We start from the raw sequence: 26,891 nt of genomic DNA on the forward strand, positions 1-26,891 counted from the left end.
TGTCCTGGACACACACACACACACACACACACACACACACACACACACACACACACACACACACCTTGGCTATCTGGACTGTCTGTCCAGGACAGAAGGTTCAGTAGTTAGTGAGATAACTATCGATGTCGTGGTCTTACACCTGCCTACTGAGTCATTAAAACGCTCTCTGGGTGGGACCCGCTACTGGGATGCTTTTCTCAGGTTCTAGCCAGTTCACCACGACTGGTGTATCAAAGGCCGTGGTATGTGCTATCATGTCTGTGGGATGGTGCATGTAAAATATATCTTGCTACTAATGGAGCAGTGTAGCGGGTTTCGTCTCTAAGACTATATGTCAAAGTTACCAAACGTTTGACATGCAATAGCCGATGCTTAATAAATCAATGTGCTCTAGTGGTGTCGTGAACGAAACAAACTTTGTGTTTGTCCAATTGCTTTACCACTATAGTGCGAGACGTAGCTTGATAGCGCGGTAGGTCTAGGATCGATCCCCGTCGGTGGGCCCATTGGGCTATTTATCTTTCCAGCCAATGCATAGCAACTGGTATATCAAAGGGTATGGCATGTGCTATCTTGTCTGTGGGGTGGTGAATATAAAAGATCGCTTGCTACTAATGTAAAAAAAAATTCTTTCTAATACTATATGTCAGAATTATTAAATAGCCGATGATTAATAAAATCAATGTGCTTTAGTGATGTCGTTAAAGAAAACAAACTTTTTAACCATCACACCATGGAAGTCTGACAAATATGTATTTAGTGTATTAAAGGGCCTGTGAGTGTGTTGGCGTGAAGTGGTGGTCTGGTCGTTGTGTGCTGTATTAAATTCCTTTTTTTTTACTCCCCAACCGGACTTTCATGGCGATTTACCATTTTGTGAGATAGTTATAACTCTTGAACTTTCAACTTTGTTTTCACAATGCTTTGATATAATGAGCTGACATTTTGTGTATAGCTTCGTAATATTCTGTTACAGATAAAGTTTGACTTTCATGGCGATTTTCCATTTTGTGAGATAGTTATAACTATTGAACTTTGAACTTTGTTTTCACAATGCTTTGATATAATGAGCTGACATTTTGTGTATAGCTTCGTAATATTCTGTTACAGATAAAGTTTGACTTTCATGGCGATTTACCCATTTTGTGAGATAGTTATAACTCTTGAACTTTGAAATTTGTTTTCACAATGTTTGATATAATGAGCTGAAATTTTGTGTATAGCTTCGTAATACTCTGTTACAGATAAAGTTTGACTTTCATGGCGATTTACCATTTTGTGAGATAGTTATAACTCTTGAACTTTGAACTTTGTTTTCACAATGCTTTGATATAATGAGCTGACATTTTGTGTATAGCTTCGTAATATTCTGTTACAGATAAAGTTTGACTTTCATGGCGATTTACCCATTTTGTGAGATAGTTATAACTCTTGAACTTTGAACTTTGTTTTCACAATGCTTTGATATAATGAGCTGACATTTTGTGTATAGTTTCGTAATACTCTGTTACAGATAAAGTTTGACTTTCATGGCGATTTACCCATTTTGTGAGATAGTTATAACTCTTGAACTTTGAACTTTGTTTTCACAATGCTTTGATATAATGAGCTGACATTTTGTGTATAGCTTCGTAATATTCTGTTACAGATAAAGTTTGACTTTCATGGCGATTTACCATTTTGTGAAATAGTTATATCTCTTGAGCTTTGAACTTTGAACTTTGTTTTCACAATGCCTCAAGATAATGAGCTACCATTGTGTGCATAGCTTTATCATATTCTATTTATAGATCAAGTTTGATTTTCATTTGTCACAGAGTTATGACCCGTGGAATTAGGAGATACGAAAATGGGTTATAGCCTGACATGGGACATATATTGCTTTAGCAGTACTCTCAGAATGCTTGTTGACTTTGAGCTACAAAGCTAATCAGTACAAATGTGTGTACATGCAGGTAAACAGTGGTGATGTGACGTAAGAGGATACAATTTTAATACTGTAGTACCTGTCATACAGAAATTTACAAAATTGCGCAACTGTTTAATGTTCACTAATTCTCAGTAAACCGGTATATTTGATGCGCTCATAGATTAAACAAAATAAAGCTAGGATAGCAAAATAATTCACAATTGCTTAAATGCTAGGTTTCCTACGGTCTATCGACACTCGGTTTTAAAATCTGAAAATCACCCACTTTCCTTACACACCTCAGAATGCCACGGTTTTTGAATGATTCGTTACTGTCGCTCCTGTGAAATGTAACGTTTCAGCCACTTTTCTAACACTAAATGATATAACAGGCTTAGTTACATTATCTCATGTGTCATGTCATAGGGTTTTACGTGCACATTCAGAACAAGCTGTTGTAGCGCACGCCTGTCGTGGGCACAAGAGGCGGCCTTGGCCGGCTCCTCCGTCCATGACAGGAAAGGTGGGGGAGGGGAGAGGAGGGATCCCCTGCACAGGCAGGTGCAAGGGAGCACCAGCAGCCCGATCCAATCGGTAGCAGGCGGGTGGGGGTGGTGGTGGTGCTATCGAATTTTGAATGGAGCCGTTAATGCCAAAGAGAAAGGGGTGCGCAATTTTGATTGAGGAAATTTGTGGCAATTTTGAACAGTCGGTCGAAAGGTAAATGGCCGAGCTAATATAGCTTTTGATATTAGTGAATCGAGAGTAGCTCGTTAATTATAGACCTCTATGATGCTGGGTGTCTCCCTAGGTTGACCATAGGACCCTTATAAAGGGCATGACCGCTTCTGGTCGTGGCATGACAACCCAGGGGAGACTCGTGCAATTTTGTAGTTGGCACTGGCAGGCAAGGTAGTTGTTCCGAGTTGGTCGACGTGATGTTGTTGGCGTAGTCCTCCTCTTTAGTGTCACCAAGTACAAGTTATCACCAGCAGAAAGTATTGGGGGTTTGGGTGGGGGAGGCTGATATTCTTTTGTTCAGCTTCCCCCGGGTGCATTGCAATTGTGTACTCAGAACCGGTATTCTTTTGTCCGGTTCCTTATTAGAGCACGTGCTGGGCCATTAAATGGGGTCGGGTGCATTGTTATCATTAGTCAATGCACCCTGTGTACTGATGCAGTGAGCGTGTAGTCTGTGTGTGGATCCTAGTTTCGTGTTAAGGTTGTACCTATTGTCTTAAGTCCCTATTCTAGTGAGTTCAACAATCATTCATGAGAATATCTTAGTAGCCTTACTTGGTTTGTCTGCAGGTTATCTCGTTTTCCTGCTTGGTTTTTCTTCTGGAGCCTTAGTTGACTTACCTTAGTCAGCTAGGATTTCATGCATCAGTAATAAAGAACATGGTGCGAGTGCAAAGACAAATTCGTGCAGTTTATTTACAGTTAGGTGTGGTGGGGTTCTTTATCCGTGATTGGTTGGATTGGACGACTGAGGGGTGCTGCAAAAAATATAGGTGATATTTAGTGGTGTCCTATCCTGGTTGATTGTCTAACGATATTTATATAGTAGTTTAAATGATTGAAAACTCCTTTCCAATGCAAATATATTGATGGATGGCATGTGTCACTAATATATTTTAATGTGTGGTCGTCAATATAGCTCTATATAGAGAGAAGCTGTGCTTTTAAATCAGTGGTATGCAACAAACATTTCGGATGCTGTTTTAAATACCCTAAAACGTACTAACATTACCGTTTCTGATATTCTTCAGTTTGGGTTTATCATTGTTACAGCTGTCTGTACAATTTTAATTTGACCAAATTTAACAAATGGTGAACCCTACATGTTTGTTTTTTTCTTACAAATTAAAATAGTATGACGTTCCTTTTCTGAACATATACCGGCCTCGGTGGCGTCGTGGTAGGTCATCGGTCTACAGGATGGTAGGTACTGGGTTCGGATCCCAGTCGAGGCATGGGATTTTTAATCCAGATACCGACTCCAAACCCTGAGTGAGTGCTCCGCAAGGCTCATTGGGTAGGTGTAAACCACTTGCACCGACCAGTGATCCATAACTGGTTCAACAAAGGCCATGGTTTGTGCTATCCTGCCTGTGGGAAGCGCAAATAAAAGATCCCTTGCTGCTAATCGGAAAGAGTAGCCCATGTTGTGGCGACAGCGGGTTTCCTCTCAAAAAATCTGTGTGGTCCTTAACCATATTTCTGACGCCATATAACCTTAAATAAAATGTGTTGAGTGCGTCGTTAAATAAAACATTTCTTTCTTTCTTTCTTTCTTTTCTGAACACATTTTACGTCTCGTGCGTTCAACTTCACTAGAACGTGTGAACCGCAGAGAACATCTCATGCAAATGCATTATGTACATTACAACTGTGTCTTTGCATTATAACTCATTTTTGTAAGAGTAACGGACATTTTATATGTAATAAACCACACGAAAGGGTAATCATTTTCAACAACGTTTCTAGTGAAACGTACAGTGATGATGTTAAAACCCAAATAGTAAAAGTAAAGTTTGTTTTATTTAACGACGACACTAGAGCACATTGATTTTTTATCTTATCATCGGCTATTGGACGTCAAACATATGGTCATTCTGACAGTGTCTTTTAGAGGAATCCCGCTGCCGCCACATAGGCTACTCTTTTACGACAGGCAGCAAGGGATCTTTTATGTGTGGTTCCCACAGGCAGGATAACACAAACCATGGCCTCTGTTGAACCAGTTATGGATCACTGGTCGGTGCAAGTGGTTTACACCTACCCATGGAGCCTTGCGGAGCACTCACTCACGGTTTGGAGTCGGTATCTGGATTAAAATGTCCATGCCTCGACTGTGATCCGAACCCAGTACCTACCAGCCTGTAGAGCGATGGCCTGACCACGACGCCTCATATGCTGTAAATTAGATCTCAGTAATAATTTTCTGATTTAGAATACCTTTATTTTACCGAAATGTTGACAGTGAAATGCACTGGTTTATTGGGAATGCATGGTAAAAGAATAGATTTAAAAACAGGTTTTGTTCCCTACAATATGACTTAATAAGTGAACTTCTTAAATTATTATATAATGGATATATCAATATAATATGAAATTTATCTTAAATAACATTAACACATACAAACACTCCCTTTTTGTTTTAAGAACATTTAAATGTCTGCTAGTTTCAATGACTAGACTGCGGACTGACAGTCGGTATATAAATACACATCATCTGGACTACCCATTCATTATTGTACGTATACTCCAGACTCCCCATCCATTATTATACAAATAATCTACACTCTATATTCATTAATATACATCTATTTTTATCATACATATTAATACATGTAATATATACTGCACATTAATTATTATACATATAACCTCCACTCCCCGTTCATTATATAAAATACCATCTATACTCCTCGTCCATTATAATATATGTAATATACACCACGTTCATTATAATACATAAAACCACGCTACTTATTCATTACTATACACACCAGCTACGCTACTCATAAAACAGTATACGTATATTATACATCCCTCACGCATTTGTAAAATCTTATTAAAACCAGCTCCACTATTACATGTGGATCTAACAGCAGCCCGTTGGAGCTCATGTCCAGTTCACCTTTCATTCGACCAATCAAAACCTTACTTGCAAAATCATGCCAGTGATTTGAAAATAATTTGAAAACAATCGGGATTATCCCGAGGGTATACGGAATGATTCTGGTGAATTACGAAGTATGCCGTAAACTAATTTCAATATAAAATTTTATATAAAATTAGTTTCAAGACGATCAAAAAAAAAAACGACCAGAGTTTATTACTGCACTTTTCCCCCTGTTTTTTCAATGTTGAAATAGACGAACAAGATCGCCTATTGCATAAATAGTATCGCCCGATATTTTTAGAATGTGTATGCTCCCAAATAACACTATAAAAGGCGAAGTGTAATTGGTCGATATTTAAATTGCTATTTATAGATGAAATGTCACCTGGACATGGGATTCCATGCAATGCTGTTAGATCTACTGGTAGACTCAGTAGAGCTAATTTTAATCAGATTGGCATTTGTATACACATACATGTGTAATCTACTCTACGTTCCTTATTAGATATATATGTTTATGCTATCAATGCATTACTACACATATGTGCACTCCCCATTCACAATTATACTTAACATCTACACCTTACATTCATTGACATAATCTGCACTCCATGTTCATTATTATTCATATAATCTAGACAACACATTCCGTTTTATAGCTGTAGTAATTAATGTGCAGTGCATATCATATATAATTATAATTGTGGAATGCAGAATACATTTACATTGATGAATGCAGAGTATAGGTTGTATGTATAATTCAGAAAGTGTGTAAATCATATGTATAATTAAGCATGTTGAGTGTAGATGATTATATATAATGAATGTGAAGCGTATGACAATGCAGCTGGTGTGTAGATATCATGCATAATAATGAATAGTGTGCGTAAATATATACGAATGAATGTGGAGTGCATAATATAATAATAAATAGTAATGAATGTGGAGTGTAGATTATATGTATAACAAGCATTCTGAATGCACTGCTTAAGCAATACGTTTCCCCTACCGGGCCCAAGTTCAAGGGCTATAACTATGTAAAACAATTGGTAAATTGCAATGAAAGTCAAACTCGATCTGTAATAGTACATCATATAAAGCTATACACAAAATTGAAGCTCAAACTATTGTATCGCCAAAATGCTGTCAAAACAGGTAAATCGTCACGAAAGTCAAACTTGACCTGTAGAGCTATACATAAAATTACTGCTCAATATATTGAGGCATTGCAAGAAGCCTGGAAGACAAATGTGTGTACTCCTAAATTCAAGGGTCATATATCTGACAAAAATAGGTAAAGTGTGGAGAAAGTCAAACTTGATCTGTAACGTTCAAGGACCATGATTCGGTCAAAATAGGTAATTCATCATGAAAATCAAACTTGATCTGTAATGGTATATGACAAAATTATATACACAATTTCTGCTCAGTATCTTGAGGGTTTTTAAAACCCCCCCACACAAAAACCCCTACAAAAACCCCCATCCATTTGAGATAGAAAAACAAACCGACAGACAGAAGGACAGATATGAAACCGACAGTCCCCTCTGGTTGGACTGATAGGGGAGTAATAATGAATGTGGATTAAATTCGTCAAACGCCACTTAAATTATTATCAATCCAAAGTTCCGTTAAGAGAAAATTAATATATTTATGTTTAAGCATAGTAGTGGAGGGTGTATATTATACGTATAATAATAACGTGGGGAGTGCAAATAATTCAAGGGGAGTTCGTATTATACGTATAATAAGTGCAAATTATACGTATAATAATGTCTGAGGAGTGCATATTCCTGGGGAGTGCAAATTAAATGCTACATCGGCCTCGGTGGTGTCGACATTTAAGCCATCGGACATAAGGCTGAAGTTATCAACTTCTGCAGGACCCTAGTTAGGATGTGTGTGTGTGTGTGTGTGTGTGTGTGTGTGTGTGTGCGCGCGCGTGTGTGTGTGTGTGTGTGTGTGTGTGTGTGTGCCCGCACATGTATGTAGATATGTTAAGTTATCAACTTCTGCAGGGCCGTAGTTAGGACTGTGTGTGTTTGCGGGGGGGGGGGGGGGGGGGGGTAATGAATTCAGTAACCAGTATTTTTGTCTTTGTTACCTGCCCCCTTGCTCCCAGCCTACCCCAGCTAGCTACGGCCCTGTACGATACTGATGGTGGGTACTATATTGTTACAACAATGATATATGTTCCCCAGCTGGGTAATAAAGCTTGTACTATCTTTCCTTGGAGTACACTCTTACTTCTGTTTTCCAAGTCTATGTGAATCAGACATTCTTTATATACCGGGAACACCACATCGACGTCAACCTGATTAAATACATCAGGCTACCAAGAGGAGGGTTTTATCGCTCTATTAATTTGTTCTACTAATAGTATAAATAGAGAGTATTAAACGAGCTTGTGCGTCGTACTGCTTTTACGAAACGAGCGTCAGGATTCTTGTATTCCCTGAACAAGAGCGAGGGTAATACATTAATTCTGAAACAAGTTTCGTCTAATTATAACATATTTTTTTCTGAGTGACGATAATCAATACAATAATTTTAAAGTCCAATGATAAGAAAAATGACGTCAAACATGAGCACGTAACCAAGAATGCTAGTAATGCAACGTGTGATCACAAAGTATGAATAGTTCTTGCAATTGACAGGACACCGCTGGAATATCGACGGGAGTGATTACACGTTCAGTTACTGAACTTTTTATAACCAGATTTCAAGTATATTATATTCTATATGCAATCATTTGGTGCACAGGAACTTTTTTCTGCGAGTATATATATATATATATATATATATATATATATATATATATATATATATATATATATATATATAATAACTGAACTGTTGGTAGTAGTTTTATTATTAATTTTTTTCAAAATGTAATAATAGCAGAAACACACAAAATGGTGTGAAATGCATTCACTACATGCTCAATCATGCTGCATGCAATGCACGTAAAATGCCAGTATGTGGACACATAAAAGTCACGAAACGGTGTCATATTCCTCGTCACATTAAGAATGCCACGATTCGGAGAAGAACAAAGGGAGCGAGTGTTGGGCATGGTTCAAGGGGGGGGGGGGGGGGGGGACTTCGCAAAGCCAAGTTGCTAGGACCTTCAGAATCCATCCATCAACTATTGGGCGACTTGTTGAACATCATCAACAGACCGGTAGTGTCCGTGATCGACCTCGACCTGGTCAACATCCCGTTACGACCCCACGCCAAGATCGGCATATTCGACGACACCACCTCCGTAACCGGTTCAGAACTGCGACGACGACTGCAAGCAACTCGATAGGATGTCATGGAAGGAATGTCCATCCGAAGACGGTCATCCGTCGACTCAGAACGGCTGGACTCAGATGCAGACGCCCGTACAACGGTAACATCATGACACCGCGACATCGTGCTGTGAGACGACAGTTTGCTCTCCAGAATGATAATCATCCACCAGCCTTTTACCGGAGCATTGTTTTCTCAGATGAGTCTCGTTTATCTGTCTCCTTTGCCGATGGAAGAGTGCGTGTGTACAGGAGACTCTATGAACGGTACTTTGACGGATGTGTGAGGGAACGTGATCGGTTTGGCGGCGGTTGTCTGATGGTATGGGCGGCAATCAGCTGTGATTTCAGGAGTGATCTCATCATTGACCACGATGCCCTTATAGCGCAGCGTTATGTTGACGTTATTCTAAGACCAGTTCTCCAGCCACTTTTGCGCCGTCACCGAAGACCAGGAGGTTCCCTTCTGTTTCAACAAGACAATGCCCGTCCACACACTGCAATAATTACCCAGGCATTCCTGCAACAAGCCGGTACCACCGTTATGAATTGGTCCGCCGTTTCACCGGATTTGAACCCAATTGAACACATGTGGGACGAATTAGGACGCCGTGTACGTCACCGCCAGACACCACCGCATAACGTCGCTGAGCTTGCACAGGCGTTGCAGGAGGAGTGGTGGAACATTCCTGTTGCTTATTTGAGATGTTTGTGCCAATCCTTTCCACGTCGTCTTCACGCATGTTCACGGTCCAATGGTGGACACATTAGATACTGACCTTGATATGGACGGTTAAACTTTTCGACTACGAATGCAACTCGATTACTGATGACAACTGGCCATGTTTCCATGCGAATGTATCTCATGAATACCAGTCATTAATGTCATATTACATTATCCATCAATTCATTAATAGTTTGTCGTTATTTGCAATGAAAAGTTGTTTTGGCGTTTTCATTGTGTTTCAGTATACACACACACACACATATACATATATATATATATATATATATATTTATATATATATAATTTTTGGGTATGGCGCTATGGAATTGAATGCAAACACAGTCAACAGGTGGTATGGTGGGCCTCCCCCAGAAAGAAAATTAGAAGTTTAGGGTTAGGGTTAAGAAAATCATACAGCAATGAGTAATTAATTTCGACAAAAGGTTAACTTAAAAAACAGTTCTGTTAAAATATTTGGGTATGACGCCATACCCGTTTTACCTTCTGGCAGAAACCCAGATATACAGATATATAAAAGTAAATTCTACCATATCCAGTGTAATCAAAGTATGCGATATTTTTTAGATCACATAATGTCAAAATTTGGAAACTTTGCAGATTAGATGTAAATTAATGGAGGTCATGGCACTACGTTTATTGACATTTAAGCAAACGTTCTACGGTGTCACTCCATAAGTTGACGTGTGCGTTCATAGTCATCAAACAAAAACATTTAAATAGCAACTTTACACTGAAAGCTGTCCAGCGTTCAGAAGAAAAAAAACCCCAAAGAAAAACATAATTTAAGTTTGACGTCATTTCCCTTAAAACAATACAGCGCGTCGCATATTCCTACGTCATTTGAATATCTAATAATGGCTGACTGGAATTAACGTTGCGTGCACAGTTAAAAAAACATGTTGCATTAAGTTGAGATATGATAAAGAAATTATTACCTTCATGTGTTTCAGTATCGCCAAATGTCATATATTAGGAATAAAACTAATGTATTATGCTCGCCAGAGACAAATATGTTCTAGACTGCCACTAAAACGTGTGTTCGGTTAGTTTAAATCATAATATCTCGTTTAATAACATTTCAACTTGTTGCTGTTTTGATGTAGGAGCCGCCATCTTTTAAATTTGTCTTCTTATCTATCCATAGTTGTTATATCCTAGTCAACCTCAAGGTCATGTGTGTCTCTGATATTACTGCCCATCTGGATGTCCCTCTTCAGCAATCCCACTTCTGACACTATTTCCTTTAAAGGGAGATTTCTGAGTTTGCTGCATTGTAAGATGTTTCGACTAATACAATATTTCTTCGAGTAAACTTACATATTAAATATATTTTCTTGTTTAGAATATCAGTGTCTGTATATTCAATGTGTTTCCGGTTGTCTTAATATTTGTAAGAAGCCCAAACTGGATTTTGTCTTCAAATAATTTCGTACGTACGAATTTGTTTTATTTTAGGCAATAAAATGAAATTTAAACTAGTACAAATATTAGAACCATCAGAAACACGTTTAATATACAGCCACTGATATTTTATGCAGAAATATATATTTGATATGTAATTACAATCGTTAAAAAGTCTCAGTTAGTCGATAACATCTTAAAAATTGCAACAAACTCAGGAAGTTCCCTTTAACGTAGATTCTCAACACAAGACGGGATAATGGCAACATATTTAGTGACTACCTAATCTTAGCGTGTTTAAAATGAAAGGTATGCTGGGTTTTTTGTGTAATGCACCATCATTATATTTAGTCAAGTCTTGTAAACTTGTGGATTGTTGTTTCTCCGCACATTGTGGCTATTTTGATTACGTACCCGGTGATCATTGTTAAATGCAGAAACTCTATGTTGATGTGTTCTTGTCATGTAAGTTAACTATGTATCTGCATTTTTAAAACTAATTTTCTGGATTGACATATGGTATTTCATAGTTCGCTCAATAAACCACATTTACTTTATTAATGACATGTCAAATGCACATACATTAGAGGTAATAACATGCATTGCAAAAACAAAATATTTAAAAAAAAAAGGATACCTTTGACTTTATTAAACTGCGTTAAAAAATGGATTCTGGCTGTATAGCTAATAGAATAAAGCAGTTTGTTGAAGAAAAAAACATAGCACATAAAGATCAGTCCATTTTTTAAGGTTAGATATATTGGAGAAAATATTCGATTAATATTTGACGCTATGCATTATACAGAAGTACACAATATCCGTGTAGTATTATTACTAGTCGATTTTGAGAAAGCTTTCAAATCTGTGTCGTGGTCGTTTATTGACAAAGTGTTGGACATATTTAATTTTACAATATCGATACACAATTGGATTAAAACATTTTATAATAATCCAAAGTCAAGTGTGATGCAGAATGGATTTTTGTCCGAATCTTTCCAACTGAAAACAGGCTGTGGGCAAGGTGATCCCTTGTCGCCATACACATTTATTATCTGTGCAGAAATTCTTTCAATTTTAGTTCAACATTCTAAGAACATAAAAGGAATTATTATAGAGGGTGAATATTATTTAGTATTCCAATAGGCAGATGATACAAGTTTAATTATCAATGGTTCTCCCGAGTCCCTAGACAGCACAATGTTTATGCTAGATTAGTATGCAAACATTTCTGGACTCAAATTAAATTATCCTAAGACAAAGGTAACATGGATAGGAAGCAAAACAATATACAGAAGACGTTTTTCATCACAAGCATATGTTATATAACTAGTCTTAGCGTGTTTAAAATGAAACGTAAACTGTTTTATGAAATACACCATCATTATTTTGTTTAATCAAGTCTTGTGAACTTGTGAATTGTAGTTTTTCCGCATATTTCAGCTATTTTGATTACGTACCCGGTGTTCATTGTTAACTACATATTCTGTGTTGATACGTGTTCTTGCCATTAACTTAACTATGTATTTGCATTGTTGTCCTGTTACATATTGTAATGTGTCTGAATGTTGTTAATTTTTTTTACATTTTCTAGCTAAAAATAAACAAACAAACCGTGTTTCCGGTGCATATTTGTTGGTCGTACTGGTTTAGTGTTGTTTTATTAATAGTAGTATTTATAATGCAGTATTTATAATTTAGAGAAGTCAAAGTCACTGCTGCATTATGATTTTGATTTTCTTTTTGTCGTAACTTGGTTGTTATAGTTATTACAAGTCTACTACACAATTCAAACTATAAGAAACCCGTTAGTTTACTTTAGTTAGTTGTTGTTTAGTTGGTGTTCGAACATTCATTCGTCATTTCTGCAGAATATTCGAATACCAATTTCAGGTCGAATTAGAACACTAATGAGTAACTACATTGTGTATGTCAAATTTAAGATAACCTTTAAGGTTGGACTATACCAATTCAAATCCCATAGGCGACCATGTTAACGTTTGTGTTTAAAAACACTATATGCAATATATCAACCAAACTGTGACCCATAAATATCAGTACTACAACCCCTACCTCAAAGTATTAACTGCAGAAAATGGTACCTTTCATGGCTCATTTTCGGTATAACCAGATGTTTCTGCAACACCCCTAGTTTCGCACAAAATTTTAGTACTTTTTTTTACAGGTACCCCATACATGTTCCAAGCACAAGGCTACTTGACACGGTGGTACTACATCAAATAAAATTGCATACATTTTTTAGCCCAGATGAAACTAATTTTTTTTACAACCAACACACTCACATTTATAACCAATCACAGGACTTGTGGTGTTAACTTCTCTATCAAAAGTTCGGTACACCTCGAACTTCGACCCAGCCGGAAATTAATTGGTATAGTGCAACCTATACTGATAACATACATGTTTCAAAAGGTGGTGAATCATGTGTTTTTATGACAACCAGGATCTGGTGTCTTGTGACATAAACTGACAACCTCACTGAAACTGTTGTTTCTACAGTGCAACCTAATTTAATGTACACCTCACAAAACACATGCATTTTGTACAGTTTTGTACAAATGCAATATGTCAAATTTGAAAAAATAATTTTTTTAAAAATAATACTCCGAAGATATTTATTGTCAGATGTGTGTGTGTGCTCAGCTATATATGTAGAGACAGCATGGCTATTCAGAGTACCTCAACTCCTTAAACTTATTCCATTGAAACACATGTACTTGACTGACCCCTAGATTATGAAGACCTCAATAGGCACATCAAAGACATATCAGTATTAAAAAAATACAATGTCTGAGGAAGGAAAAACCAACATGACTGCATCTCTATGAAGTAATGACTTAATGTCCTGCACATCACTGTTGGAAGAAAATCCTGTATGCTGAGTGTGGGCATCTTCAAGTTACCATGTGCGGGAATTTCAAATCCATCAGCTATGCAGATTTTCAAATTGGACCATCAAAACCATTGGCAGCCACCAATATTCCTGACTATATTTTATGTATACCCTACTGTAGTTGGAGGTTTTAAAAATTTGTGATATCTGGAATTATCATGCAGCTTTCGCATATTTATTTTTGATTCATTACTAAAAAAACCTGTTTTTAAGTGACATAATTACCCGAACATCTATTTTATTGCATTATTTTCTAATCCAGATCAATACAATATGTATATTGGATGTATTCCTACAATCTGTAATCCAGCATATCATTTAGCTATTAACATTGGATAATACAGCATTAACAATAAAATAAATCATCAAATTACACCAAGGTAGATAATCAAATCTGGAAAAATTGGTTCCAAATCTAGTATACACTTAAAATACACTTCATGGGAGCAAACTAAGTGATTATTTAAAAAAAAGATTTGATCTGGAGACCTAAAGATATGTTTAACAAGCTTATTGTTATGTATAAATGAGAACAGAAGGCACAATAGTGACAAAATTTTTAATTATGGCTTTGGTAAAAAAATTCTTCAAAGTAAAAAATAATTTCCCCTAAAACTACAAATTTGTCTAAAACATGACCTAGCACCCTATAAATATGCCAAAAGGACAATAAAAATCAAGGTCTTTAAAAAGTTAAGCTATCAGAAGTACACACATGAAACATTAACTATGTTTATAGAAGTTAAAGACATTATCCCAATATTGGCACATGTTATTTTTAATATAAAAATAAATTGCTATTAAAATCTAAGTTCAGACTACCTAGATATATTAACATATTTAAGAGCAGTTGTATATGGCAAGTCAAACACCATGTAAATAAGAACATTCAAATCTGTATAGTATGAATTATAGGCCAAAACCAACTTTTCCTCAGTGCTAATTTTTGTTCAAACTCCATTCAGAGCTATGTACAGTAATTATTGTCAAGGTCAAGGTCATTGTGAACTTGCATGGCCGAGTGACGGCTAATTAATCAAATAGTGTAGTTTAATTTAATTAAATCACAAAAATCATAATCTTTTTTATTATGCACTGAATATGTGCTATAGGTTGGACTATACCAATTCAAATCCCATAGGCGACCATGTTAACATTTGTGTTTAAAAACACTATATGCAATATATCAACCAAACTGTGACCCATAAATATCAGTACTACAACCCCTACCTCAAAGTATTAACTGCAGAAAATGGTACCTTTCATGGCTCATTTTCGGTATAACCAGATGTTTCTGCAACACCCCTAATTTCGCACAAAATTTTAGTACTTTTTTTTACAGGTACCCCATACATGTTCCAAGCACAAGGCTACTTGACACGGTGGAACTACATCAAATAAAATTGCATACATTTTTAGCCCAGATGAAACTAATTTTTTTTACAACCAACACACTCACATTTATAACCAATCACAGGACTTGTGGTGTTAACTTCTCTATCAAAAGTTCGGTACACCTCGATCTTCGACCCAGCCGGAAATTAATTGGTATAGTGCAACCTTAAAAAGAGGTAGATCGTTTAACATTCCTAAGAAAACTGGCTTTTAATCGTTGCAATACTGATATTGGAGATGAAATGTTTTAAGACACCACTAGAGCTCATTGATTTATTTAACATCGGCTATTGGATATCAAATATTTGATAACTTTGACATGTAGTCTTAAAGTGGAAACCCGTTATATTGTTTTCATTATATATACATCACCCCACAGACAGAATAGCTCATACCACCGCCTTTGATATACCAACTGTGATACACTGGATAGAACAAGACATAGCCCAATGGGTCCACCGACAGGGATCGACCGCCCATCAAGCGATCGTTTTACCCACCCAATGGAGATGAATGTCGTTATTTATTGAAATGTACATATTCTAAATATTGAAAACATTAGAAGAATATATATATATATGTATATATATATATATATATATATATATATATATATATATATATATATATATATATATATATATATATATATATATATATATATATATATACATATACATATACATATACATATACATATACATATACATATACATACACATACACATACACATACACATACACATACACATACACATACACACACACACACACACACACACACACACACACATACATACATATATATATATATATATATATATATATATATATATATATATATATATATATATATATATATATATATATATATATATATATATATATATACACACACACACACACAGAGACAAACACACACTGATTGTGCACATGCTATCCAACTTAAGAGACCCTCTTCTAATTACAAACATTAAATTGTACCACAATGGCGACTGCAATTTTCAATAAATCAATCAATCAATCAATTAAATAAACGTTTGTGGCAAACGATTGAATAAACTGGAAGGACAGAAAAGGAAAAAAAAAAAATAGAAGCAATCGATGGTTTAATAATATTAATTATTAATATTTATATCTTCTCAGACAGCCCAACTGGTAAGTACTAACAATATAATAGTGAACAGGTAATAACAAAAAAAATAGAAGCAATCGATGGTTTAATAATACTAATTATTAATATTTCATCTTCTCAGATAGCCCAACTGGTAAGTAATGACATTATAATAGTGAACAGGTAACAACAACAAAAAACAAAAAATAGAAGCAATCGATGGTTTAATAATATTAATTATTAATATTTCATCTTCTCAGACAGCTCAACTGGTAAGTAATAACAATATTAATTATTAATATTTCATCTTCTCAGACAGCCCAACTGGTAAGTAATAACAATATAATAGTGAACAGGTAACAACAAAAACGAAAACAAGATTCTGCACCACGAGATAACGTTTACTTAGACAAAAGTCGTGTATGTTTAATGTATTTGTGAACATGCTCAAATATTTGTTTATTGGTATCATCATTAAACGTGTCTCGACCGTTTAATATCAGTCGAAGATTAATTCGTTTAACTGTTTAGAGCTGTTAAACGAATTTGTCTTTGCTCGTTATAAAATTGACATTCAAAGAAATAATGATGGGTGCTTTCAGAGTAATGTCCACAATTACATAATGGATCCATAGTAAGACCACAACGATACGGATCTCATTCAAGGTACTATTAATATTCATTTATTTACTTATTTATTTTATTTATTTATTTATTTATCCCGCAGTCACTATATTCATTGGCAAAATACCATGACTTGATAAATCTCTGTATTTTCAGTCACTGACCAAAAATATAGGTCACGTGACATAAGCCCGACTCGACTCGGGTTTGTTTGACTAGATTTCCAATAAACATAAACATACTGTTTTAATCATTTGTTTTAGTACAGTAAATAGACTTTTTATTTAGTTTCGCGATAACATTAAAAAAAAGTGTGTATTTATTTATGAACTAGAATTTAGAAACGCTTTTTGAATGTGCTATAATGTAGCTAGCATCTTACAGAGAATGACGTCATGTATCTGTAAGATTGCAGGATAAGATCGTGAATTTTCTTGTTGGTGGAGATTAGGTTACAAATATAATGCAGATTAATGTTTTGAGATTGTGTTATGTGTGTGTGTGTGTGTGATGTGTACAGACATATTCTTATGTTGAATGGTCAGATCTAGGATAAGATCGTGAATTTTCTTGTTGGTGGAGATCTAGGTTACAAATATAATGCAGATTAATGTTTCGCATTAATATCTTCCTCGCATTTCACATTGTGTGTGTGTGTGTGTGTGTGTGTGTGTGTGTGTGTGTGTGTGTGTGTGTGTGTGTGTGTGTGTGTCTGCATGTGTGTATATGTGTGCGTGTATGTGTATGTATATATGTGTATGTGTGTTGTTGTGTACGTGTGTGTGTGTGTGTGTGTGTGTGTGTGTGTGTGTGTGTGTGTCCCTTTAACTATAGATATTCTGTATTTATTTGTCTTCTTCTCGTGTATGCTAACTATTCTTGTTAAATATTGTAATTTGTTTTAGTCTTGTTAAATAAATTCATCCGAATCCGTTCAGTCGTAGTTGAAATCGCGGCTCGAAATCGTGAGGTGAGAACTGTCAGAATGATACATGTTCTGGCAAAAACAAACAAAGACAGGAAAACAAAAACCACCAGCAAAATCAACAATAACAACACACGAACTGATGTGGTGGTTTCTTGTATGAGTTCCCGACACATATTTGTTTTGGTTTTCCTATGGGCACGTTCGTGTTTGTACCATGTGTCTCTGGTTTTACACAATAAAACATGTGAAAATTTAGGGTTTTTTGGTTATTATTACCACGGCTGCTGCTACTACTTCTGCTGCTGTTGCTGGGGTTGCTACTACTACTACTGTTGCTGGGGCTGCTACTACTGTTGTTGGGGCTGCTACCAGTACTGCTGCTGCTACTGCTTTTTATGTTGCTACTACTACTGTCGCTGTTGCTGCTACTGCTACTACTACAGGTGCTGCCACTGCACTATTGCAACTGCTACTACTACAAAACCTACTACTACTACTACTGCCACTACTGACTACTACTACTACTGCTGCTGCTGCTGCTTCTACTACTACGACTACTACTACTACTACTACTACTACTACTACTACTACTACTACTACTACTACTACTACTACTACTACTACTACTACTACTGCTGCTGCTGCTGCTGCTTCTACTACTGCTACTAAAAGCTACTTACGGCCTAGGCGCTTGTAGTTATGTGTCACAGACAAATTCATTTCAGGTTAAGTTAAAGTTTGTTTCGTATAACGACAACACTACGGGACATTAGTTAATTAATCATCGGCGTTTGTATGTCAAACATTAGGTGCAATTTTAACATGTAGTGATCAATGAAAATCCGCTAGATTTATCTAATGCAGAAAGGGATCTTTTATATGCACTTTCCCACAGACAAGAAACTACATGCCACGGCATTTGACCAGTTGCAGTGTACTGGCTTGAACGAGGAACGTTTAGGTTAACTTATACAACAGAGAGTAATCAGTTTTTATCGTGCTTTTTTCATTGGATGTTACGGCAGTGGCGACGTAGTCATCTCATACGAGCAGCTAGTAGTATGTCTTTAAACTGTTATCAAAACATATGTGTGTTATTAGTATATGTTATCAAAAATAACGAATGATCTAAGACATTTAGGTTTACGATAACCGTTCATAGCGATAATACCATTGTTAACATATTGCCAACTAACAGACTTTTTAACAGATTTAATTACAGATTAAACATATTTCTGTATTGCATATCAATGATTCTATATTAAACGTGTTTCTGATAATCCAAGTGTTTGTACTAGTATCGATTGTTTTTGTATGCACGAAATTACTCGGGTTCGAAATACAGTTTAGGCTACTGAACAAACCACGACTGGTATTTCAAAGGCCGTCGTATCTGCTATCCTGTCTGTGAAATCAACAAATAAGATTATATGTCAGGATTATAAAATGTTTGATATCTAACAGCCGATGACGTTAATCTCCGACAAAACCTTTCAGCGTGATAATCATGACTCTTGTAAATACAAACTAAAACAAAGAAAATCTAAAATACTGGGTCAACCACGTTTTATCACCCAACTCACCCTCGGGTGATGTACAAAGGAACAGTCAGTGGCGCTTAATCTCAACTGGTGTAATTCAAATAGAAATCGATCAGTTCCTGTTTGAAAATTAAGTAAGTAACATTACCATTTAATTACTAAATAGCACACTGGTCAAAATACACAATGTATATATAATATTCATAATAACAACATATTTGCTATTATATTTCCACTGATGTACCAAGGGAAATAACCGGTATAGTTTGTAACCAGACTTGTGGGGAGATGACTCTTGTTGTATTGTTACTACTTAAAGTGGCAATGGTTACAATCTTTTGAATATTGAGAGAAGAGGGTGTGGTGATCTCACACCTACCCATTGAGTTGTTAAAACTTGCTCTGGGTGGGAGCCGGCACCGAGCTGCGAACCCTGAACCTACCAGCCTTTGTCCGATGGCTTAACCACGAGACCACCAATGCCGGTTGAATGTTCATGACTTTAATGAAACCGCGATTCTGACATCTTGTGTTGTAATGCGGGAATAGGAAAGAAAGAAAGAAATGTTTTATTTAACGACACACTTAACACATTTTATTTACGGTTATATGGCGTCAGACATATGGTTAAGGACCACACACATTGAGAGAGGAAACCCGCTGTCGCAACTCCATGGGCTACTCTTTTCGATTAGCAGCAAGGGATCTTGTATATGCACCATCCCACAGACAGGGTAGTACATACCACGGCCTTTGATATACCAGTCGTGGTGCACTGGCCGGAACGAGAAATAGCCCAATGACCCACCGACGGGGATCGATCCCAGACCGACCGCGCATCGAGCGAGCGCTTACCACTGGGCTACGTCCCGCCCCGTGGAAATAGGAAGACAATGGAAAGATTCTACGCACCCAGTATGCCCCATTGCAGCACTCAAAACGGTGTGCTTACCAAGCTAATACTATGAGTCACCAGTAAACACTATAAACACCATGTACCCACTCTCGAGGGACGGGGAGGGACTGTTAATATCGATAGACACTGCATGCTTCTTGTCTGGAATATCCTTAAGCTAACTTTAGCTACAGCAAACCGATAGTAAATTAACACTCCCAAAAGACATTGCAGCGTTGTTCTCAATAATTTGTCCGTATATTTCATTCATTTGATAAAATACCCATCTAGTGATCTTTTGCATTTCTTATCATCAAAACTTTAATTTAGACCAAAGGAAAACTGTGAGACTAGGTGGTATGAGTGCTGAACTATTGGAATACCCTAACGTAACAAGAGTCTGAGCGGATGTGACACTAGGTAGGCATGTAAATAGATCCCTTCGAAGTAAATTGTTCAGTAGAAACCTCTTGGATGACCAGAGTGATACCAATGTAAACAGAGTGAAAGATTCACAAGTCACGTTGCTCTTTTTTCCCTTGAGTAATATGACTGTGCATTTCGTTATTTGTATAACAAGCAAAATGCATCTACTGATATTGTGATTCATATAACTGCATTAATTACCTCAAAAGTCAATGTTAGACCCCAAAATGCGAGTGTAGGACCTTTGGTTTGCTAACCTTTATTACTCTCAGATAACCGGCAATGTCAAAGATGGGGTACTTTGAATCATCGTCATACAATATACAACAATAATAATATTATAACATGATTATGTGTACATGTATAACGGTAAGGTAAAGGTTTTGTATTTCATATTATGTATACAAACAATATGTGATATGTATGGGAGTTATATGCATTACATTGATTGTCATATACTGCAAAACCGTATTCATAAATATATATATATATATATATATATATATATATAGAGAGAGAGAGAGAGAGAGAGAGAGAGAGAGAGAGAGAGAGAGAGAGAGAGAGAGAGAGAGAGAGAGAGAGAGAGAGAGAGAGAGAGAGAGAGAGAGTCAGAGAGAAGGGGATATATAGAGAGAGGTAAATAGAATGGTGCTACATCGTATTCAACAAAGATGCATTCTTAAATCTGTCTATCATATTTTAGTAGATTACGTTAATTTTAGGTCAATTATTAATTACTAATCAACTTGCTCCTGTCGTAGCAAACAAAATGAAGACAAACATTGGACATCTTTGATTTGGAATGTAAGTCGAGCGTTACAACGTGTCTTTAAGTATTTCAAAGGGATGCAAATATTATATTGGACAAACAATAGACACTGAAGAGGGTTTCAAAGCTTATCACAACGTCCCGGCAATGTCATAATTGTTGTTGCCTATGGGAGTAAGTCAAACGTCTTTTACATGGGTATCCGAGGGTGTCGTTGGTGTATATGCACATGCAGGTTGTGTCCGCCAACAGGGTCGAAAACAAGTATGGCAAAACAAAATGCATTTTCGAAGCTACGTCCAAGAAGCATCTTTCTATGCAGACTGAAAAATCTCAAGATAGGCTCGTGGACTTAGATATGGAGGAAGGATGGCTCGAAATCAACATGGCATACGCTAATCAAACTATACGATAACACTCAGTGACTGAGTCGCGCTATCAACCATTTCACAACCGCTCACATCAACTGAATGTCCGCCATGGGCACACGTGTTTGAAGTTTTCTATCGGCCTCTGTTGCGCAGTGGTTAAGCCATCGGACTACAGGCTGGTAGCGATACAGGGTTCGCAGTCCGGTACCGGCTACAACCCAAGCGAGTTCTTAACGCCTCAGTGGGTAGATATAAGGCCTTCGTCTCTCTCACTAACAACTAACCTACTATCCTGGACAGCCCAGATAGCTTAGACGTGTGCCCAGGAGAGCGTGTTTGAACCTTAATTGGAAATAATCACACAAATAAGGTAAAATGGAAATGAACTTGTTTTAGAAATTGGAAACCGTAAAACCTGAGTTACAAATTGACATTTTTTAAATCAGGGTTCAAAATCATCTCTACATTCAATCTGTCCAGTCCAACTTACCGGCAAACTTGAATTTAGCGGTGTTTGTCTAATACATGGAAACGGTACAATAGTAGCAGACTTAGAACAACCGATTTAATAAAAAAAATGGACATAAATGTAAAACAAATATTAAATCAGAAAATACATCCGGACAGAGGAACAAACAAATATATAATCAACCAAATCAAGGTAATGTGAATTTTTCTACTATTTCTTACTACGGTAAGCATATCGGTTTATGATAGACATATCAAGCACTCCCTAAGGTTTCTCAGAAGTGGCGAAATGTTTTCACCAAAAGCTAGAGCAGAAGGTATATTGATTGACGTAAATTGAAAATTGACTATTGAAAACCTTTTCTGCAGTCACTTCCGTTCTGATTTCCAAAGTAAATATGTTTTATAAATGAAGTACGCCAACTCTTGTTTCGTTGAGATATTGTCTTGCGTTAGTGTATTATACTTATTTTTATTAAAATATTAAAGGTTCATTCTCCACTAAACCAGCATATTAGGTAAAATGTGTGTCCTAGGACTACCCAGCAACCCCGCAATACAAACATCGTTTTAAATTGTTTTCAAAATATATCTACCTATGCTGTCTCCTGAAAACATGTTGTCCTGTCCTACATTGATCAGTATGCGGGCTACATTGTATGGCTTTACTCTAAATGGAGCAAACTACCACATTTAATGCTGTCACCGGGTAACCCCCCAGTTTAAAATCACAGTATACTATGTTAAAATATCACCCTGCATTTGAATATATTCCGAATTTATTGCAGTTTTATATCATAGAAATAGTTACACAATCAGTTATTAAGCAAACTTTTTAATAATGTGTTGAATTTTTCTAAAATGTCTATGTCGCTAAAAACGTGACCAGATACGTTACCATTATTCCACTGATTTTTTAACAGGTGAGATAAATGTGTAGCAGATATGTTATTTCGATTATGAACAGTTTTAAGTATTAGTAACTCATTTTCAGCAAGGGTTTAATTGCAGGAGCCAGAGTAAAACTCAGTATTACTCTTTCAGAAGAGTAACTGGTGGGTACTTTTATGTGACATAAATCAAGTGCATGTTCATGCTACGCACTGCATTAAAAAACATTTCCTTAAAAGTATAGTTTGATTTTTGGAAGAAATTTAACTTAAGCGTCACCAGATACGTTATCATCAGATACGTTTCCATAAATTGACAAAATCTTTTATTTTTGAGCATTTACTTTTCATCTTAGAATAACAAACAATTTCATATAGTTGTCCTTCAATACTTGCACTATAACGTCATAGCGAATGCGCAGGAAGTTCCATTTACCCTTCGTTCAATGTAAACAACAGCGGCTTGTGAGTATCAAAAGCAATCGAAATAATCCCGATATAATAATTGCTTTGAACATAATGTAAATGCTAATCTTTCAAGTTTTATTGTCGATATTTTAATTGCAATATATATTTTTTAGTTTTGTTTTACCATTGTAAATCTGATATTTGATAATTATTTCTAGCTGATAGTAACGTATCTGGTTCGTTGCAATAACGTATTCCGTTCAGTGTTGTTTCAGGTTTTGAACTTCAAACGTCATACTTTTTACAGCAAGAAAAATATATTTTGTATTCATTATTATGTGAGACATCTTTCTTGTTACACTTCAGTGCGCCAGTGGCCAAAACTCGGGCAGAAGTACAAAAAGCTTATAGGGAACATAAAAAGAAAAATGATCCAAATTATTTAAACAAGGAACGTGTTCGTCAGTCGACCTACAGAGTTACAGTGGACAAATTAACGAAACAGGAATTAACTACCCGTCGGCAGAAGGATAAAATATACTCCAGAACATACAGACTGAAGAAACAGTTAAGAAAACAGAGGACTGTTCAAGAAGAGAGATTGGAAGAAATAATTTCAACATTGGCAGAAGTTAGAGAAGAACCAAATGAAGTAACAAGCACTTCTGAAACTGTTACTGCAAGCACGTCCGAATTGGTTGCAAGCACGGCGCTATTAAACACTACATCGCTACAAACCAAAACACTTTTTGTGAAACTTCAATTCCCTAACTGAATTCTTCGAAAAAAGAGATGGTCAAGGGCATTGTTAAATGCTAGAAATAAAATTAAACAGCTCAAAGAAGAATTAAAAGAACAAAAGGAGAGTTTAAATCGATTGAAGAAAAGGTATGAAAGATTAAAACAAGAGAAAGCATGCACCCGTTCCAGAGACGCCCACTATTACTTTTAATGACCAGCTGTTTACTCCAAAAGCTAAAACTTATTATGATATTAGAAAAAGTGAACTTAGCCTTCGATTACTACCTCGGTCAGTAGTCCGAAAACTGCAGATTGGCAACTGTATATTATCTGAAGTCAAAGCATCACATACCCAAAACACTTCACAAAAACCTAGAACAATAATTAACAAAATGTTAAGTGGCAACATCGTGACGAAGTATAGATGTCAGAGGTACATGACAAGAGCAACTGGAATCACTTGTCACGCCTTCACTACATCAACTTCAAAAGTACTTAATGCATTCAAACGAACCCGCCAACAACAGTTAAAGCTGCAAGTACAGAATCAGGTTATTTCCTTTCTTGAACGTGACGATATAAGCAGATGCATGCCGGGGAAAAGGGATGCTATCACTGTGAGTGGCAAAAAGAAACAGATAAGGATTTTGAACAACTTATAACAACAATAAGCAACTTGCATGATCTATTTCTGCTTGAAAACCCTGGTGTCAATGTGTCCATATCACAATTTTGTAAATTACGACCCAAATGCATACAAGTCACATCTCTTCTGTCAAGAAACAAATTATGTCTCTGCACTAAACATCAAAATATTGCTTTAAAACTGAAGTGTCTCGTTTCTCTTAGATTAATAACTTCACCCAACCCAGAAGTTGTTAAAACAAAAACCTGTTTCTGTTGACCAGCTTACAGAAATGATGAGGAATATCACAGCTGACGCTGAAGAATGATGAAGAGTGTAACCTTTGCGTGTAAACCCATACAGGGTACTATGAAATTGCACGCTGTGCAGTCAAATGGAAATGGTAAAATCACGATACGTGATAAACCTTGCTATTGCAAAGGTTGTTTGGATTGGAATTTCATCGAGGACAGATGATTGGTTTCAAAACCTTATACTCACTTTTAAATTAATTATTTAAAACAATGAATGGATGCTGATTGGGATGTGTATTTTGTAATATCAAACAGTAGTATAATGGCAAGCAGTTGATGCTGCAGTTAATAAAATACTCAATGTTAAACAGTTTAACATTTCCTTATGCCCTAACGAATATCCAGTGCGTCGGAAACATGTAATATTCATTTTGTCTGTATCAGCTGTATTTCTGTGCACAGCAACATTATTTTCCACAAATTGGTATTTCTGATACATTACTGTATCGCCATTTGGCTCTTGTTGCATTATTTAGAAAACTGAGCATGTAACGTATTTGGGTTTTTTAATAAACACAGTATCTTTATTCATATGCAGATAATGTTTTATCTACTACTGCTTAAAAGAAGAAAACTGAGACATGGTTTCCTTAAATGTACTTCTTTAAAATAAAAGTATTGTTGAAAGCCAAACTGAAAATTATTTTTTAGCAAGCTTCGAAGTTGGAATGTGCTGATTTAGTGGACAATGAACCTAAAACTTGACATTCAGTTGTTCATAACTACGGAAACAACCACTTTACAAATGCAGAATTTCTCCCGAGGGAAACGGGATTTATAAAATTTAGACGCGTTACAATTGCTTACAAATTTAGACGCGAGAGAGGAGGTGTTAATTATTAATTACTAATCGACTTGCTCCACTCGTATCACACAACACAAGACGCACTGTAGCTATCATTAATTGTGAATGTAAGCCGAACATTACAACATTTAAAAATATTGTAAATATTGCATAGTACAAACAATAGAGACTGAAACGAAGTTCAAAGCTTACGACAGCGTACCAACAATGTTATGATTGTTTCTGCCCACGGGAGCAAATCATACTACCTTTTTTACTTCGGTATCTGAGGGTGACTTTTGTGTATATGTACATGCATGTTGTGTCAGGAACCAGGACTAAAACATCAAGCATGACAAAACAAACTGAAATTTTTCGTCTACGTCCGAGACGCATCTTTCTATGCACACTGAAACATCTCAAGATTTGCTCGTAGACTTACACTTGGAGGACGGATGCCTCAGAATCAACATTAAATGAAACGGTAGCATACTTAGAACAATCGATTTAATAAGAGATGGACATCGATAAAAACTTAAAACAAATATTAAATCATAAAAGGCATCTGAACAGACAATCAAATATATAATCAACCAAATTATTAGTGTATTTTGTTATTAAATTATTAAAACTTGACATTCAGTTGTTCATAACTACCGAAACAATTACTTTACAAACAGAGAATTTACCCGAGGGAAA

General features: G+C 36.2%; 1 protein-coding gene across 1 annotated transcript in view; it reads left to right on the forward strand.

Moving 5' to 3' along the window:
- LOC121385785 overlaps positions 1-26,891 on the forward strand; it is a 47,973-nt gene that overhangs the window by 13,083 nt on the left and 7,999 nt on the right. The gene's annotated exons all lie outside the window — the stretch shown is intronic.

The sequence above is a fragment of the Gigantopelta aegis genome, chromosome 12 (genome assembly GCF_016097555.1).
Source record: "Gigantopelta aegis isolate Gae_Host chromosome 12, Gae_host_genome, whole genome shotgun sequence".
In the NCBI taxonomy this organism is placed as follows: Eukaryota; Metazoa; Mollusca; class Gastropoda; order Neomphalida; family Peltospiridae; genus Gigantopelta; species Gigantopelta aegis.